General features: G+C 40.7%; 1 protein-coding gene across 16 annotated transcripts in view; it reads left to right on the top strand.

The window, feature by feature from the left end:
• Positions 1 to 20,360, top strand: part of CHRM3 (cholinergic receptor muscarinic 3) — a 282,178-nt gene that overhangs the window by 96,911 nt on the left and 164,907 nt on the right. The window contains exon 5 of one of the 16 annotated variants that reach the window (XR_014582644.1): positions 4,548 to 18,645. The exons of the other annotated variants lie outside the window; for them this stretch is intronic. The gene's annotated coding sequence lies outside the window, so the exon portion shown is untranslated. Of the gene's footprint in view, positions 1 to 4,547; positions 18,646 to 20,360 lie in introns of those variants that run through there. 16 annotated transcript variants of the gene reach the window in all.

Here is a 20,360-nt window from a genome sequence, read left to right on the forward strand (position 1 = left end):
CCTGTGTTTTAAGTCCTCCCCCCATCTATTTTCTCAGACTCTGGAACATTTATGACTCCTTAACCTGAAGTTGCTGGTCTCCCACTGAAGGTTTGTCAGCTTTCTGAACATGAGCCACACCTGCAGCCGTGGCAAAAGATAATTCCTCTGTAGCCTGAGTCTGCCGGTTGAATGCAGTCCACAGAGGCAGTTCACTCATTAGCTTTTCTCTCATCCTTATGGGGTGCAGGCAGATGTCTCCCTCTGCCTCGTCTTGTTCTTTCTGACATCTGGAGGCTGCGGCCACGTGGCTGGCCTCCAGCGAGGCCACGTAGTGGTGTCTCTTCCTCCCCAGAATCCGTGCCCTGTTTCCTCTCGGCCGCGGGGCTTCCAGCCCCGCTGTGCAGACCCACGAGGTCTGTGCGACCATTGGCACGTGGCCCTTTCCACAAGGAAGCCGAGCCCTGAACCACACTTCTCAAGCAATGTTTGTCACCAGACCTCGTAAAATAAATGCGGATTTGGGCAGTGGAAAAAGGGAGATTTTGTGCACTAGCATTCACTGAAACCAGTGAAAGCTTTTCTAATTAGACTTTTTCTAATTTTTTAATTAATTTTTCATGTTTTATTACTTTTTTAAAAAAAATCTAATTTATTTTTTATGATGGTGTTAAAGAAGCTGTGGCTTTCAGCTACAGTGGTGAAAGCATTACAGTTTCATGTGCTGCAAAATTGAGAATGGTATGTTGTTGGAGGTCTGTTAGCTTACAGCTCCTATTGCCTGAAGTTTTAAAACACCACTGGTAAAACGCTTTGCTAAGATACGCTAGCACTGCTTTACAGAGCAGTGACATTTTGTGTTATAAAATATTTCTTGAAGCAAGGGAGTTACTTATTATCTTGTCCCTGTAGGCTGATAACCAGCGCAGAGGTTGTCACTTGAGGTGTAGATTACCATATGTAACAAAAAAATATTTGAATTGTTTCGGATGCATTTGAGCAACAGATGTATTTATGATCTTGAAATTAAAAACAGATTTGTTTTCAAATAAAAACAGTACATCATGGTACATTCACATTTCAGGTTATCTGATCATATCAGTAGGATGCAATACTGGTTTCATTTTTTTCTTATCTGAAGGGTAAATTAATATTTAGGCACACAAGTAAAAGTGGTCTTGATATTTTTTTTAATCCTATCCTGGAAGAACAGAGTCTACAAAAATATTCTCTACTCGGCAAATGCAACTTTTTTTTGTCTGTAGCTTGACACAATGTAATTTTAGTGCTGAGATGTTAATAGCATTTTCAGGGGAATAATTCATACAGTTCTATTGCTTATGTCAGTGTCAAAAAGAAGAGAAATTTGCCAGACCTGAGGAACTGTTAAAAGGCATAGCGAGCTTGTACAGTGCAGGGAAGGGCACGCACGTCCACTGTGGTGCAGAAGGCTGCCCGCCGGACAGGAGCTGAAGGCATCCTTCGGATTTCAGCTTCTGCCTTTCTTTCTGGTTTTGGAGGCAATGGATGATATTCCTGAACTTTCCATTTTCTCATGCTTAATCCACTTAGTAGCATACCTGAGCCATGAGCAGGCTGTGAGAGCTCTCTGACCCTATTAATGTGCTGTAGAACAAGTTGTCTGCTAGGATCTATTTACCTGATCCAGTGCAACGATTGTATTAATGTTTTAAATTGCACTTTGCACTTGTTTTTAATGTAGCTTCGTGTTTTCAGGGCATAATCTGGCTCTTCCCATACTGTGACTCTCCGAATTTCAGCAGAACTGCTGGCGTGTTTCAAACGAGCCGTGTGCTAAGTGCTCCGGTGGACGGGGGCCAGAGCGCTCCCCACAGCGCAGGGCTGAGTCCTGCCTGCTGCTGCCTGAACGTATAGCCACGTATAGCCACCTATAGCCTGGGATAAGCCAGGATTAACGCCATAGAAAGCCCCACGGTGCTGCGAGGGTTCAGAAGGCACGTCACCCTGCAGGGAGCAGCTTGGGCTCGCAGCAAATACAAGCGTGAAGGAAGTGGCACCCATGGCTTCATGTTTTTGGAAGCTGTCATCAAATGAGAGAGGTGCCTTGCTGCAGCTGGGGAAGGGCTCGGCTAATTAATTGGCTCATCTCTGAGCTCAAGCGGGCTCCTGCTCGCCTCTCCTCACACGCTGTTGCAGATGGCATTAACTCAGCCTCCTTTCCCGTTATAAGGGCTGGGAACGCCTTTACTTGGACATTGGATAAATGGATAAAATAAATTATCTATGCATAGACTGTGTTATCGCTGTTACTGTTCGAGAGGAAGCAGCAGGAGGCAGGCAGGAGATCTCTTTTGTGTCTCTGATTCCCATCAGACCACAGAGATGTTCCAGAGCCCTTATCAGTAAAGCACTATGTGTCTTCTCCATGAGTAGTAGGGACATGGAGTGTCACATAGTTCAGGCATGTATTTTGGCAAGTATTATTTGGTAGCTAAGTCTTTAACCTGATTTTATGCAGATTTTATTTTGATGTCACTTTTTTTTCTTTGGTGGATTTATTTGATAATTGAAATTTTTTAATGAGTTTTATTTGAACAAATTTAAGATAATTTTTCTTTGTATAAGACAAGATAAGGAAGGTAAAAGGTGGGATGTTAATTAGTATAACACTAAACTTAGTTTATTGACTGCTGAATTCAGGGTGGCTGATTCTGTTGCTTCGTTGCCTGCTTTACTCATATTCTGTTTTGATTTTTGTTCTTTTCCCTATTCTTTTCCAGTTCTTTCCCGTTTTAGCCAGCTAGTTGTATACAAGTTCAAGCTCTCCAAAATAAAGCTCTGTTTAGAATGGTGTTTTGTATCCAAATTTAAGCTATTTTTAGAAAGAGTTTGCAGCCCTTGAGGTGTCTGTTACACACCATACTGAAGAGGTTCTTTTGAACTGCTGGTTTCCAGAGGGCACGCCTTCCCTTACGCTTGTTAATCCTGGCTTGTTTCAATGCTAAGGGACTTAATGAGATAGCTCCAGTGCTCAGGAATCTTCCAGGAGGGGCATTTAAAATGCTACACAAGTGAAATTCAGGGCTTATGTTTATTGAGTAAGTTAGGCATAGAAAGGTGCAAGTGGCTCTTCAGGCTCCTGGGAGGTATCTCTTGGCTTGGTGACAGAAGATGAAATTGCGGGTGTAGGACAAAAATAAAATGGAGTGCAAGGAGCACCGGTAAAGCTTAGAAATAGCCTAAATATATAACAAAGGGCTAAAGCCTAACTATATAACAAAGGGCTGTAAGTGGGGCAGACATGGGGCTGGGAATTGCTGAGTGCAACATGGTAGAGGACCACAATAGTTGGAAGGAAGAAATGATGGGAGGAGAAGTTGAGCTTGCATATGTGAATTGTGCAGTAGCTTAGCTGGAAAAAAGGCAGCAAATTAAACTTGCATAAAATCTAGTATTGTTATGCAGTTGGCACATGCTTGCTCTATTTTGTGTAAAGGCAGAATGGTAAAGTACATAGAAACTCGTGTTATTGGAAGTTTTCTGCAGGATGGAGTAAGGACAGATTTTATGCAAATAGTACAAAAAAATAAAATAATTACAGATTTTAGCTAGCAAGATTCCTGCCTTTTAAGGTTAATTTTAGTACTCTAACTGTGCAGCAGTGACCCATATCTTCACAAACCAAAATCTTTGGATGCATAAACATATTCAAGTATCTGGGTCCATATGCTTAATTTGCTTGAGCAGAAGCAGCTTACTTTAGAAAAGCAGAGGTTGGTACATACGTTGTATCTGTATGCACGCTGAAGCCACAGCTGAACATTGACTTGAGGGGGGTACCCCACCCCAAATTGAAATAAATTGTGAAATCTTACAGTCTCAACTGCAGTGATGGAGGAATACAAATAGTATTGAAAATACTCTAGCAATGCAGTGTGGTTGCAATAGGTTCTTGTTTAAGACTCACATCTCATTTTTGTTTCTGTGCAGAGGGCTTGTTTTCCCCCTTTTGCAGTTCCTGTTCACTCCTCAAATTCCTTGTCATACAGTCAGACGTTTTGGTGTCCTGAGCTTGGCTGGGGTGCTGGAGCTGGTGGATTGTCCTGCTGGGCAATACTGTTTCATGCAAGCTGGTGTGAAGTGATTCAACTCTGTTCATTCCCTACCTATTGCAATTGTTCGTTTCCAAGCAAGTTTAATTACATGTTTCTAGTCAAAACATATGCTGGCATCTGCTAAGTGCAAAGTGCTTAGGGTGAGTGAAAATAAACCGAGCATACAGTTGTTCTCTTTTCTTCAGATATTCTAGGTAGTGAAATAACAGCAGTTAAGCCATTTCAATACTTTTTTGTGTCTTCTGCAACATTTTGTATTTGCCAATCATACCTATTTCTCCACTGTAATACTGAAGCCCATTACTTGCCTTTTTCTCCCTTTGTTCTTTTTTTTATTATTTATTTTCAGCAGAGATCAAACCCCTTTCTCTCTACAACTCTACAACTTTTTACGTTTCACTGAATTCAAAGAAAAAATGCTAGGAACATGAAGTCTGGTGATCCATTGAAGAAACCTTTTTTATTTTACAGCTCCCATAAAAATAGAAGATGAAGAAAAATGGTCCAAAACCTAGGACAGGACAAAGGTCCAAAAAAGTATTTATTGGACATATGCTTCTTGATGGGTATATGTGACTTCTGTGCTTGCCGAAATCTACAGGTTAGAAGGTAACAGAGAAACATTCATGCATCTAGGGAGATCTTCCCATATGCTATTCAGAAAATATTTAAATAGTCCTTAAACAAGAAAAAGTTATACTCAACACTCAGAGGAGTTGCCTTAGAAGTATAAAGAAAACAAGAGCTAATACTGTTATGCTGAGACCCTTGAACTTTTCAAGAAGAAAAAGAAGCAAAGGCTGCTTTATGGCACGAAGGATCTCTGAAGGTTCCTGGTTCAATCTCCTCTCAGTCAGGGCTAACTTCGTAGCTTGGCTGGGCTGTGCCCCATGGCCAGGTCGCTCATGTTTTGAAGACCTCCAAGGGCACGGCTTCTTCCACCTCTGCGGGTTGTGGCATTGCCTCTGCTCAGCCTCCCAGTCCCAGCTGGAGCTGCTGGCTTTGCACCCCTGGCAGGCAGACAGGAGGACACGCGCTTTGTGCCTATGGAGAGCCACGTGAAGCCTGTGAGGTGGAGATGATAGAGCTTTCTAGCAGAGCTACAAAGACCTCAGAGAGAAGAGAACAAAGATGATCCTTTCAGATTTGAAAAACAAAACAGTAGTTGGAATAAGCAGGTTTCTTCCACTGCTGATAGGAAGTTTTGTTGCTTTGATTAAAATCTATAGAGTACACTGTTGCCATGCTAGAAAGCAAGGCTAGCGTTTTTCAAAGCGGAAACTATGAAGTTTCATCATCTTTAATTACAGTGCAGATGAAGGGCACACTAAACAGTAAAATCTTTGCAGACTACCCTAGGTTGTGCTAAATAGTGTCTTTCAAGTTTGCAATAAAATATGATGACACAGAGTATAGTTGTCTTTACTGGTGTCATGTCTCTGCTAAATGGCCTCGCAGTGCTGATGGTGAAAATTGCTGTGTGTCACAAGGGAGTGTAATTCACTATAGTGCTAAAATACATTTGTTTTCAGGAGAAAATGTTGTTTTTTATTGAAGTCCACACTTAAAAATCTTGCTGAAACACTTTGAAACATCAGATATTTCAGGATTGGGCACTACAGTAGTGTTTTTACATAATATAAGGAAATAAGCTTTTACATCTTGTATTGATGCTTATGAATTGAAAAGTTAATATTACCATTAATGGATATGTTGTTTAGAAAGAGTAAGCTGATGTTTGTGGTATAAGTAATCCTACAAAAGACTGATTAGGAGGATTGTCAATCGCCTTCTTTTTATGGAGCATAATGACAGGCTTTGGATGTGTTTTCCACTGAGCTCCCTCAGAAGGAGCTCAGCAACCACAGAATAACAATGTCAGAAAGCAGTTTGCCTTTCCACTCGATTAGCTTGTGTAGCTTTTGTCTCTTTCCTGAATTTGCTTTAAAACCCTGCTAAATCCTTCCATTGCTCTGTGCATGCCTCAGCCCCTCTGTCGGATCAGAGGGGATGATGCTTATGAAAGCGTCTTGCTGAATCACCGGGGGCATCTCTGGCTGCGGGATGGCAACGTGCTGAGCGTGGGCAGGACAGGCTGGTCTGTTGGCACGTGGGGGCTGGGCCAGGGGACATCTCATCTTGGCGGCCACCAGGCAAAGCCTCTGGTCACATGTGGCCACCTAAATGCATGCTCGTAGCTGGGGTCCGCCTCTGCCTGACCTGGAAAGGTAGCTCAAAGGCTGCTCCTGCCTCTGGGTGCTGGAGGAAGGATGTTTATTTTACTCTTCCTAGTTAATTGCATCGTGAACCCTTTCCTTCGTTTGGCAGATTTAGGTGCCTATTTTGAAATGGTAGGAGCAAGGTGTTCCTTTGATAGCCACCCATCCAGGAGCGTTAGTAGAAAGCAATTGTAGTAGTCTGACTTTGTAATTAAAGTTACAGTAATTTGTAAGGGGGGTCTCTGTTGCTCTGTATCTTGAGCAGATTGAGCAGAAGTCTGTGTGTGTCCAGCAACGGCTGTAAGCATGCTGCTTTGTCCATATGGTGGTTCCAGGTGATCTACTTGCTTCCAGAAGGATAAGGCATACAGGTATATGACAGAACAGAGAAGAGATAAGTCTTGGTTAAGATTTGAAGTGATAACAGAGGTACGATTATGAGGAAATACCTCAATGAGTTTTGAGAGTCTGACTAAATGCAAACAGTTCATGAAGTGACTGCATTTGGTCAAGTCCTGGTGTTGCAGATATTTATGGAGTTATGTTTATCCATTGCTTCAATAAATTGGCAGTAAAAACTACACTAAAAATAAATAAAAACTATTCTCTAGAATATTATTCCAGGCAGTGCAGTGGGGACAGACAACGTTAAGGTAGTAGCTTTTGAAATTTGCTTTGTTTTCTGCAGGCTTCTTCATTTTTATGTTTCAACGCTATTTCTCTATGAGAATTACAGGCATACAGGTTTTCTAACAGTGTATCAGCAACTTGTTCTGATTTTTGTATACTAGGGGTGTGTCCTATACCAAGTGCTTAAAAAAATTATTTGGATAATATACGTAGTCTTTCTCTTACTCACTTCTAAGAGATGCCAAATCTCTAACACAGATGTTTCTAACACCAGTGAGAGTCGAACATCTAGAATTAAACTATTGTGTCTGTTGCTAACCCACTTAGCTATAATAGTTCACAAAGTGCCGTTAGCCCAATTTGTCATTTTCTGCTGCAAAACAGTAAGTGTTGATGGTGGGTTGAATGCTTATAAGGCCTTTTCATGGCATGCTATCTTTAATAAGAAACGTCCAGTCTGCAGCTGGGATCAGGATAATATATTGCCTGTGACTAAGCAGAATGGAAACTTTTAGACTTGCTTAAGATCAAAGAATTCAAAGCTTCCAGCTCTGCGTGATTGTCACCTTCGTTGATTACAGACGTATGTACACATTCACATTACCTAGAGCTGAGTTCATACATCACAGTTAAATGAGGTGCTGAGCAGGAACTTGGGCATCCAGCACAAAAATGTCCTAATTCTTTGGTGAGGGATAGCTCTGAAAAGGAGAGCTGGCGTGGCCGTCATCTGGAAAGAGGCATGGCAGGACTCCAGCCTCGCGGCTCAACTTTCCGTTTGTGTTGAGCAATGCAGAAAGTGGCTCTGGTCTCTTACAACTGGGAGAGATGCAGCTGAGGGGCTACACAGGAGACACTTGAGACCTGGTAAGTAATTACAGGAGGACTCCTGCCCTCTCTTCTGGGAAAGGGGAAGGCAGAAAAGTGTCTGCATGCTTATGTGTAAGTGAAGAGGAGTGGGAGGAAGGAATATTCAGCTGAGTGAGACTCCTACAGATGAAAATATAAGAGAGAGAGCCAATTTCTACTATAGTGTAAGGGCAACTGTGAGGGAAAAGCAAAATCACTGACCCAAGACAGTGAGGAAGCCTGGAAACAAACCCTGGTTTAAAGTCTGGCCTTCTCCCCAGAGAAGCACCTGCTTCCCTGCTCCAAAGCTCCTGGGCATTGTTTGGCTCTGGAGCAGCCCAGCCCAGCTTCTGGGTGTGATGTGCTGACGGTGTCCAGGAGCAGGCAAGAGAGCCACGACAAACAAAGCCAGGCTCGGAGGGAAGCCTGGGGCCAGCTCTTCAAATCCTCATAGCAGAAAACAGTAGCTCCCTGGCTGTCACACCTCCCAGGATTCGGGCTGATGGGAACAAATGGTGTTCTCTCTCATCCTTTTCTCATCCCTCACCTCTGCTGCAGTCCTATTCATCCGTCAGAGGTAGTCTTGAAACCATGCACTTAAAAATCAAAAGCAAAATTTGTCTTTTAACTCCTGTTCAGTCTCTCTGCTCCAGCTTTTTTTTTTTTTTGATGTGATATTAGAAAGCAAATATTCTTTTCCATGCTGCTTTTTCCTTTCCTTTTTGTGTTTGAGTGTGTGTGTTACTTTCGTTCACGCCTCGCCCTGATCTTCTGCAGGCTCCCTCTGGAATCCCAGAGATGAAGAAGCGTGTGCCAGGCAGCCAGGCGCCATCTCTCTCCTTTCAGAAACAACTTCCTTTGCACAGGGGCAGTGGCTTTTCTTCCACAGCTGGAGCATTGACTCTAACATCCTTTCCTCCTCGAGGCCCAGCCTTTTCCTGTCATTGAGGCCATTGACTGATTTTTGATATCCTTTCTATCAATCCAGGCACCTAGCTGGTGGTGCAGTGCTGCCTGGGCACTTCTCTGCAGGCCGTGACATCCAGGCTGGCTTTCAGCTGGATGCTATCCTTGACTTTCCTTTTCTTCTCCGGATACGTGCAGAGCTGTGCCAAACAGCATGGATATTTTTATTGTAAGTGTAGGAGCACATATCACTAGGAGAGAACTAGAAGTCTTTGTTTTTTTCACATTTATTCACACAGGCAGGAACACAGGTCCTGGATTTTTCTTGAAAGGATGTGTCTGAATTAGAGTTTTTCAAATCAAAATTTGATTTTGTTTTCCCTTTAAAGCACTAGCTATGATATTATCGCTGAGGGTTTTTTTTTTTTATTACATTGTAGGCAGTTAAGCACCCTTGACTTTGCTTTCCATCATACAGTGTTTTAGTGAGGTTTATTCAGTTCTTACTAATCACATACATGGTTTGATTTGCCAGTGTAACAAGCTTGGAAAGTAGTATTCAAAAAATAATTAGTAAGATTTTCCCTTACAATTGTTCATCTTGACCCTGCTGATAAATGTTACATAATGCAGTGTCTGCAGTGACAGGGGATACCAGTCAGTGACTCAGGAGCTACTTTCTGATTCTACAAAGTTAATGACTGAAACTCAATAATACTTTCTCTGTTGTACTGATAATATGTTCCAAGAGTCTTTGAAGGAAAAGAAACACGTGTTGACTAGTCATGTGGCGAAGCTAATCTCAGCAGTACCTAAGCATGCTGGCCTTTCCTCTGAAATTGGTCCCCATCCTTCTAGGCATGACTGTCATGACAAATAATTCACCGATTTGTTCTCTGTAGGCAACAACAATGAATTACAGCATTGAACTGTTCAAAGTATTAAATCTCCAAGTCCTGAAACGAGTACACAGATGAGTCAATAAAATGCTGGATCATATTAATAATTTATTGCAGGGGTAATTATACAGGAAATAAATGGGACAGAGAAGGCCATCGTCTGCTTGCATCATTTCTGAACATTGTGAAATTGTATTGTATGCCTGTCTGATTGTGGCACTTAATGCTGTTTAAGAAACATCGGCTTATAACTCTGCAAAACACCTTAGAGAACTATTAGCACAGCCCATAAAATAGTGAGAGACTGGTTACTTTCTAAAGGTCTGAACATCGGGGAGAAATAGTGAAGCCTTAAAATTTTTAGTTGGGCTGAACAGTACATTTCTAATTAAATAAAAATAAAAATAAAACATTCAGTATTAACAATCAGCCTTGTCAGTATCCTGCATACTTTTTCTCATGTCTGGGTATGACTTTCAGAGGATCAGAACAATGAGCACAGAATAAATTCTCTTCTGGAAAGTGGGCCAGACTTTATCCTTCTTCCATAGGTCCAGGTTTCTTTCTGGCATCTTTCTGCAGACTTGAAAAACAACGAATAAAAGGTGTTACGGTACCTGTAACATATCCATTTGCATTCTAAGTGAATACGAGAATCATTCATAGATTGAAACCAGGAGGGAGCATTGGAATCATACAGATTCTCAGGCTGAAGCAATATCCTCAGATAATTTCAGCTGAACCAGAGGTAGTTTCCCGCTGCCACCCCCTACTGGAAAACATTTAAAACAATATAAAATAGGTAGGTGGTGAAACTATATGACTTTTAATGAAGTATCTTATCAGCCAACTCGTTTGAAGACAAAACACCTTGCACATTATGTCTATGCTAAATGATATCGTGGAGCCTACAAGAACAGTGGGTTGGTTTTTGTTGGTTTTGGTAAATGTTTCCTAGTAGCATGAAGAAAACATACAAAACAATAGTATTGTCCCCTTAATCTTCTTTTTATTGAGCCAAACAGCTTGGTCTGACTGTGGAGTGTGAGATGGGATGGCTGACGGTCTAGTTAACTACTTAATTTTAGACACTTGCCCTCTTTGGATTGGCTTTAGAATATTTTGAGAATATTTTTTCTAGAGAAATTAGTCACAGTACCAAAATGAAGCTTATGTTGCAAATCACTTTCTCTTATGTCAGGCTGAAAAAACAGATGGGTTAGTATCACTCACTTCCCTCTTTCATTACATCTCTTGTTTCCCCGTGCTTCATGTCGTATTTGCAATCAGTCACTGGAGGCAATGTGCCCTCATCCCTTACAGCCTTGCTCAAGCCCTGACACTGAACTCATGTTTTTTGTTGCATGGAACTGAACTTGTTACAATGACAAGAGGTAGCGGGCTCTCAGGGGCCTTTCTCTTACCAGATCTCACTGGAGACCTGGTAATGAATTAGTGGGGCAGCTTTCTGTTCTGCAGGCAGAAGAGAGCAAGGATGCATAACTGATCGCCTTTGTCTTCCCCCCGCCACTCACACCCACCCTTGTTCTCTTTTTAGGCTTGCTTGCCCTCTCCTGCAGGGCAGGGTTTGTATCTAGATTTCCTCTCTTCTGGGATAAAGGTTTCGTATCTCACTCATAGTTTCCCTTACACTATAGTAGAAATTCTGTTAAGTTCCTTGTGCTTCTCTTTTGAGAGTGAATGCTTATGGAGTGTTGTTAAATATACGGGGTAGTTTAAATCAAAGCTTTGTTACTTGATTGCATGTCACCCCCAGCCTTTTAATAGGTAGTTTAAGCCATTTTCGTTTCTGAGTTTTCTTTTTTTGTGAAGAAAGTTTGTCTGCCTGAAGAGATTAGGGAGTTAGGGTTATTGCCTCGAACTTTTGTTTAATTTTGGCTTAAAGGAGAGCTTCATCCAAAGCAGAGATACGTTAATGCAGATAAGCTGACTTTTGACATACGAGGCACAATAGACATTTAAAATGCAATTAAAATTGTTTACCGTTGTAAAGAGAAGCTGTGATGCAGCCATAGAAGTATGTATGTGTTGGGGGGGAATCCTTTGCAGTTTTTATAATATACCTAGACCCGAGCTGTTTACATGCATTTTATAAGAAATAATTGAATTACCACTGTGCAGAGTGCTAAAAACGTCCCCTCAGACATGCAATAAAGCATGCTCTTTGAAGAAAGAGAATCAAAGCAGCTGGTTTGGAGCTTGGTGGCCTCTGCACTCGTGGAAATAAGCGCTGACCTGCACTTTAGGGGGTGGGTGGCATGGCCACCTCCAGGAGGTTAGCATGGTCAGTGGGGAATCCTTCTCCTCTCAAAATTTCCAAAGCCCAAACTTTTCTCTTGGATGGGCTTCTCCTTTCTGCCAGTGCTTATGGCAGAGGGCTTTGTTTGTGTGTGCAGGGCGCGTCCCCAGTCACAGCTGGGGCCTTCTTACCGAAAAAAAGGCTCCTTTAGCCCTTGAAACAAGGTATTTTCAAAGAAGCACTCACTCTGAGGAGACCTTATGGAGGCTGCTTTGTGCCTGTGGGCAAAGCCAGCAGCAGCTCACAGAAATGCGAGCAAGGGCTGCTGGGGGAGCTGCTGCTGGGCCATGCATGGTGGGGAGCTTCAGGGGCTGGGGCCATTTTGTGAAGCAGCCTGTCACCACCAGCCCCACCACTCGTGGATGTCGTGTCGGCATAGTCCCTGATTGCTCCCAGGAGGAGGATGCGCTCAGTCCCCAGGAGACGAGGCACATTTATGATTTTTTCTCCTTTTTTTTTTTTTTTTCCTCTCGTGGAAGCTGAAAAGTGTGTGTGAAGCACTTCCGATAAAATGCTGCTGGATGGAAACCCAAGCACATCATACGGGACAAGCTTTGAAGAGATGAGAGCTTTCTTAATGTGCTCGGTAGTCAGGGTTAGTTTGAGGAAGTGACAGCGACCTTTGATGTCCTGGGCTCCAAATATTTAAAGACAGTGTGCCAGAAAAGGAACAGCAGGCAGGTAATGTGCTCCTTCCTCCTGAAACCATGAGCCACGAAAAGGAAACCTCAAAACTGTAGGATTTAAGAAAGGGAAATGTTCATGCCTCAGGAGAGATATTATCAGTCCTAAGAAGCTGAAAATCAGGTAATTCTGTAGTTTAACTTGTGTTTTGATCTGTGTATCATTTTATCTTTTGTGCTAATTCACTCGAGCACGTGTGGGTTTTGGGTTGCTGGGAAGGTTTTAATTAGAAATGTGCTGAACAGTTGGAAATATTTGACAACTATGCTTTTGCAGTGGTTTCAGAAGGAGGCGAGGTGTTTACTGTAGCAGCCTGTCTCCATCTTCCCTTCCCCTTTACAACCGGCGTGTTGATGCTGAAAGGCTCGTGGCAGGTGGCGTTTCAGCTCTGGTTGTGTGTACTTCACCACGACATGCTGCAGTCCTTAGGAAAGGTTTCAGTAGAGAATTTTGTAGCGGACAATTAAGAATGGCTTGTGTTGGACGCAAGTGGTGATTTCATCTCAGGTCCTCCTGGTGCACACTGCACTACTGGGGAAGGGCAGGAGCCTTACGGTTACTGCTTTGATACCAAAACTGTGGCTGTTTTCAAGTGATCCGTTTCCTTAATGATATCACAGCTCGGTTTGATCACTTTAGCTGATCAGAGGAAGAACTCCAGCTAAAGCACTGCATGATGGATGAAGTGATGGATGCTTCATTTCCTCTCCTTTCTTTAAAAAGCCCTCTTTTGGTACATGCTATGGCTGCTAATCCTTTCTTGCTTCAGGAAAGGTGATCTGTTAATTTTTTTTTTCCCCCTGTAAAAGGGTGAGGAAGTGACTTAAAATATTTCAGAAGTGCCAACAGATTTTCCAGGTCTCTGAGTCTGGCAATGCAGATATATACATTCCTGGTAAAATGTTCTTTTGAACAGTGGGAGCATAAGGCATACAAGGCACAGAGGTCCCATTAAACTATCAAAATGAGTTTTAGTAGGGCTTCGGTAGTGTTTGTGCTACCCTGATGGGAAAGAAGGCATTTTTGTCTTAATCACCCACCAGTAGCTCCAAGAAAGCAATATAGGGTGACAGTGGATATTAAAAGTAATCTCCATCTCTGCTCTGTTTAAGAGAGTCTTATTTCAGTGGAGTTGTACGAGCGTAATTCTGGGGTAGTGAAGTGGAGTATCTGTCCCAAGAGCTTTTGGTTGTTCTGGGCAAATCTCTGTTTTCTTCGTTTTATTACAAAAATAATAAAAAAAAAAAAATACAAAGGTAGAATACTACCTTAACATCAACACAGTGACGGTGCTAGCCAGAGGTTGTACTGGCTCACTTCAGGGCTTCTGTCTAGCACACCACATTTGTGTTTGTCATGCGAAAGGCCAAATCTCCGTATGCGGAGGCAGCGTGTGGGCGTACGGAGGGTTTCCTCGCAGCCTGTCCCAGCGTTTCCCACTGGGAGAGACCATGTGGATCTGCAGGGGCACAGGAGATGGAGGGCTCCACACTGCCTGCTCGGCATCCCGGGGGCAGACCAGAGGAGGGCAGGCGCAAAAAAGGATGCAACACATGCAACACACCTAGCCGGGTGTTAGCTGTGATCGTCGGGCTGCAGGCTATGCTAAGGTGCCTTCCTCTTGGATTGACTTGTAATTTCATTTGGGGAGCATCTGAGTAAGAACCCTGTACTGATCCAGCACCGCCTTCGTTCATCGTAATGGTACCCATGAGATGTAGCTGAGTCACTGAGCTGGGTTATTTTTTCTTACATGCATCTATGTTTTATTTGATTATAAAGTCCAGATCCTCCTGCTTTCTGTTACAGGCTTTTTATCTTACTCTGGTTGTGTCAAAAACAATTTGTAATTCTGTGATGTAGACGTGAAATTAGCTTTAATATGTTATGTGTTTCCAAGGGTGGCTGACATTTAATATTTTGTTCCGAGGGTCTCATTAGTACTGTGTGCCCATAATCTATTGTATGGGTGTAATGCCAGAGGGCAAGTGAGCTATTGAACAGCATCTATCTGTCCACTTCGAAAATGGACAGAGGGAAAAACAGAATGGACAGGGGAAAAAATAGATTCATAAATTCATTTCTGTATTTGTAGTTCAGAAGAGCCAAATACAATACTGTGGGTGTGCTGTGAGCTTCAAGGATTTGGGCCCTCTGTGACCCAGAAGATGCTATTTACCAGTAACTCACACGCACCGAGCAATGAGAGAATCGTGGTAAAACTTGCAGAGGCAGAATTCCTTTTCAAGCGTGAGAGCAATGTCTGCACTGTGAAAGAAGTAGTGCCTTTGTGCCTCAGCCTCAATATTCAGGGGCAGGGTGCTATAATCTAGTAGCAAACCCATCCCTTGTCCATGCTTTAGTTGAAACGTGTAGCTGCATGCCACTTACGGACATCAATTGACTTTTATTTTTGCTGTCCTGTGAGTGACAGCTTGTAAGGACCTGTGTAGTGGTGTATACCTGGTGTCAACTGAAGTTACAGAAGAAAGGTTGTATTTTTCTGCCAGGTTTTCATGTGGACACTGAAATAGCTGTACACTCTGTGTCTAGACTTTAATAAGCTTGGTGGAAGGGTGGTAAGAGGAGAAAAAAATCCCACAAGTCAAGGCAAAAGGAGGAGAGGACAGCACACAGGAGGAGAAACAAGAGGTGGAAGTGTTCAGGAGAAAAAGGAACACAGCAGATTTAATGGTGCAGTGTGGCACAAAGGGAGATCAGCTGGAAGTAGCATAATTTTGTACATAATATATATACTTATAATTTTAATGTCTACACTTTATTTCACTGATGTATTTTGAAAAGATTTGCTTTTCAATGTGGTGACTTAAGGTTGCTTGGAGATTTTTCCATAGAAGGCAAGTCGTTCTGCATTAGTCATATCTTTATTAAAAATACATCATATTTGGTTATTTTTTTCTGTTTCAAAATCAGATGTTCTGTTTCAAAAAAAAGTTTTTTTATTTTTATTTTTCTTACTAAATATAAGGATTCGATGGATTAGAAATGGTGTTTCATTCTCTCAACATGAATATTTACTTCAAAATATTTCTAGGTTGTCCCTTTTTTTTTAAATTGTGGTTTATGATAATTTAATCTGAGCATAGATTTGTGTATACGTGTGTTTGTGTGTGTGTATACACTATTGGCAATTATCTAGGTACAAAAAGCATCCTTTGTGGATTAAATCATACAAGTGCACTGTGTTGAATTGCACACCAGTGGTTGTTTTTGTAGTTTATATTCATGTGAGTTGTAAGGTTGCTTTGGTTTACATGAGAAGTTCATCTCAAGTTCTGTGATGAAACACACAGTTAACCCCAATTATAGTAATTGCACATTTCTGGTAGAAATACCGTTATGTGATCTTGGCTACTTTAGCAGTTCACTAAAAGGATAAATTGACTAAATTCCAAATCTAAAAGAAGCATCTCAGAAATAGAACGATAATGTTTTCATGGTAAGGTGCTACGTGTAAGACATGTCACTACCGATTATGGTTAGAATCCTGAGGCTTCTTCCCACTTCTAATGTCTTGGGTTTTTTTGCACATATAGCCTTATGTCCCATTAACTTACTGAGATGGGAGGATGGATAGAGGAAATGGAAGTGAGATTGAGACTTTCAGGACACAAAAAGTCACATTCATCTGTTACATGTCTTCTAAAAACTTCTGTCAAACTAACCTGAAACAATATATTTATGTAGGATATTTTAAGTAGCTACAGTATCTTTATTAATCCTTACCATTTTTGACAAGAAATACTGGCAGACAAAGAAGTGTTTCGTTTTCAGCTTTGTTTCTTAAATGTCAAAAGAAAATGATTATTTTTAATATAGGGAAAACATGTGGAAAACTTTGTGTTACCAAAAAAAAAGAAGCTTGTTAGTCTTGGCTTTTTAGCCAAGGGATAACCAGAAGTTGTCGGTAAAATCAGTGTAAATACTGTAGGGAAAGAAAAAAAGAACAAAGCAATGAAGTGATTCTAAGTTAATAGAAACCTCTGGAAAAGAAGGTAAAGAGAGTGATGGACATGTAAAGCAAAGTATTTCAAGCATTTTTGTAGCGGAGAATTCTTGAGATGGAGATTCTTGGAGATTTCAGGATATTCACTCATTACACTGTGACATACTTCATGTCAACTGTCTTGGTGCATTTGATTTTGTTTGTTTTAAAACAAAGTCTTTTTTTTTTTTTTTTCTTCCACCCTTTCATTAGATTCCTTTATAAAATCCATTTAGCTCTGAGTGTTGTTCTCCACCCGTCTGATAAAACTCCCCAACCCCACTCTGGGTAGAGTTGAGGTGTCTGTTGTGGTTATGCAAGATTGCGATAAGGGAAGAAGGAAGCAGACTGCACTGTCAGATTGCAGAGTTGCTTATGCCAAGGAAAGGACATGCAGACAATTACCTTCCAGAACAACTGTGCTTATCTAGACTTTCTACCGTGCTTTTGAAGTTGGGTCTGGTACTTACAGTATCTGTCATCCGTGAGCCTGTGAATTTCAGCAGTCCACATGACCTGCTGTAATACATTTTCTCATTTAGAGGAATGTTGTTCAGCACTGCAGAGGTTACATATGTTTCCCTTATGTTCAGTCTTACTGTGAGTTCTTGCTTTTGTTATGTACAATTGTGTCCTCTTTATAGAAAACTTTTCAGGTGATTTTTGTTCTTCTATCACACTGTGAATTCACATAGAGCTTGTACTTAAAGAGACTGTAAAATTCTATTAAAACTCATATCTAGATAACTATATATTTAGATATTCTAATGAAAATATATTTGGATAAACAGTAAATAATTAGTGATATTATATGAAATATTTAGTCTCAGCATCTTTTATAATTTTATAGTAATTAACCAGCAGTAGTAAAACAGTAATTGTATCCATATAAATCTTAAATTGATTTTTTTTGACAATTTTTAGGAAGCAGTAGAAACTGCAAGAATCTGCCATAAATACATGCATCTTCCTATTAACTTTCCACAATATGCTTTTAATTTCTAATGTATTTGTATTATATTACTATATGTATATATTGTATACATAGTATATAGTATATATGTATATTATATGTATATATTATAGCATGAAGTGTTTTTGTATTAGGAGATTATTACAAAGAGAGAGAATGAACAACTAAAAGCATGTGTCCTGTTAGTCTGAAACAAGTCAGTAGTACTCTGTTATGTGTCTTCCAAAAAAAAAAAAAAAGTAAGGACTGATGCTTTTCTTCCTTTTCTCATCTGAAAGAGTAGGCTAGACTTTTTGACTAATCTGCTAATCATTTGTTAATTAATCCCACCCAGCTCCTCTCTTGCCTCATATAAGAAAATTGTATCAAGCTAGAAAACTTAATATTGTATTAGAATTATCTTTCTATATGAGAAGTAGCATCACTGTTTATCATGGCCCAGGTAACTGTCAAGCTGGTGTGGTTGTGTACAGGGGTTGGCTGTCCATGTACTTAATACCTCCCATTTGTGTTGATGCCATAAGAAAATAGGAAACAAAACAAAAAAGTTGCAATTCTTGATATTCAGAAGTTAAAATTTTCCTTTCCTATTTTATGTGCTGTAAACTTGTTTCCTCAGAAAGTTTATTTCTGAAGACAAGAAATGTCGATGTTGGCATGGCCATGTTTTCCTTATAAATTTAGACTCAGTGAGGATGGGTGTTAAAAATTATTCTTCCTTGTCAGACCCTTTGGAAAAAGGCGTGAAAGGATGAGAGGCTGCGAAGGAGAGGTCTGTCGCCAAATCTTGTTTCCAGTGCAGAAGAGCCAGATGTGGCGGACAGGCCATCAGTTACAAGACAGTGAGCTTCAGCTTTTATGCTCCTGACCCCCTTCTGCACCTGAGCTGATTTTAATAGAGTTTGGTCACTTATCCCTAGACTTCCTGGCCTGCAGTGAGGCTGCTTGCAGCATTTTAGCCTATCACACCAATTACATCACTGGAGAATTCAGCTAAGCTTGTCAAGCTTGTCTGCCTGATTGAAGCAGAAGACAAGGACAGGAAAGAGGAAAACATGAGGATCAAGAGCTGCATGAACAGGAAAAAAAAAAAAGTGATAACAATCTGAAATCTGTATCTGACATATTCAACCTGCTTGCCCCTACTCACCGTGTTTAGCAGTGACACCTTGACAGGGTACCAGGTTGTTCTTATTGCTGCCTTCTTTTGGACTGCAGAGACGAAGTCTTTGCTCTTGTGAATTCTGGGAATCTTGCCTTTTCCGAAATTGTATGGCTTCTGGTTTGATATCATCTTCTTCAAGAGAAAAATCAAGCAGCACTGTACTTGAATCAAAATTAAGTTGTAGTGATGAAACACTTAAGTCTGTGTCTTTTTTGTTCTTTGTTTCCTTCTCCAATAATTTTAGGCCATCAGTATTCTGGCTTCTAAATTCAGTGTTAAGCAGCCAATGTCACCATGGCGGTCAAAGTGAACGCACAGTAAAATTCTCCCTATTTTTAAAAATCTGCCTTGGATAAGAGGCTTTAACAAAGCATAGACAAGGTACATCAGTTTTTCTCATGCACTTACAGAAAGGTCAAAGAATGCACGCTATTTGGTCAAAGAATGTACTCTAAAGCAAAGGCATAACTTCTGTCTTTTAGCTTAGAACATTTTTTTCTATTTTTTCTTCATGTTTTGGAAATGACTTTGAACTCACATGTGCTATGTTGCCAAAAAGGAAACCCATGTTTCAGTTGCACTGTCATCAGTTGAAGTGGATATCAATAGTCTCATTGTTCCTCAAGTAGCTTTCACTGGGCAAGTTTCTACAAATATAAATGATATTCTTATATTCACATAACAGCAAGCATTTTGACTCTGTAATTCAACAGGGTCAAGAGCAAATACCAAATGTCTCAAACTATATTACCGTATGTGTCTAATGTGGCTGTATCTACAGACATCTTGTTTACATTTTCCTTAACACAAGAATAATCCTAGGAGGATGGTGGTGGATAGAAATGAACTTTGCCCTTTCTGAGACTGTTTCTTTTGAAGAAAATCTCATGATTTGCGGTTCTATTTATGTTGCTAAGCCATCCAGGCACATGCAAAGTAGATACCTATGGTGAAACTAAACTGGAAGGGAAATGCAGCCTAGAAGCCAAAACTATAAGAAAAGGACTTTGGAGACTGTATTTCTTGTGCTTTAATTCACTGTAACCTCTATCTCAAAACGCTTCCCTTTTGACTTTGAATCTCTCCTCTGAGCAGCGAAATGAAAAACACTTGTTATGGGTTTGCAGTCCTTAATTTCAGCCTTGAAGATAGCCCAGAATCAAATACAGCATGTTTTCAGTATTTCTAGTTGGCGATCAGCAAGTGAAATATTGAGATGAAATAAAATAAAAACACATGCACAAAAAACAAACAGACAAAAACTTTAGTATCAATCTAGGTTTATTTACCTAGGCTTATTTAACTTGCTCTACTCGCTTAAAAAAAATGTTTTGTGCTAGAGCAACAGAGAGGAGAATTAGTTTTTCTCTGTCTCCAGTCCTACTCTTAGTTGAATGACTTTCAAAATTGATTTTGATATGCAAAACAAAAGGGCTCTTATGTTACTGTTTTTGATTGATGGATTCATTTCATTTTAGTATTAAGAATGTCCCATTATGAAGCCTTTCATTTCAGAAATATTCTAAAGCTAATTTTAAAAATCCTTATGATTCCCAATCTTTATTTCTGGGGCTTCAGAGCAGTGTTGTCTGGAAACTAACAAACAAACAAAAAAGACATTTTGAAATTTTAA

This window comes from Anser anser (assembly GCF_964211835.1).
Source record: "Anser anser genome assembly, chromosome: 3".
NCBI lineage: Eukaryota > Metazoa > Chordata > Aves > Anseriformes > Anatidae > Anser > Anser anser.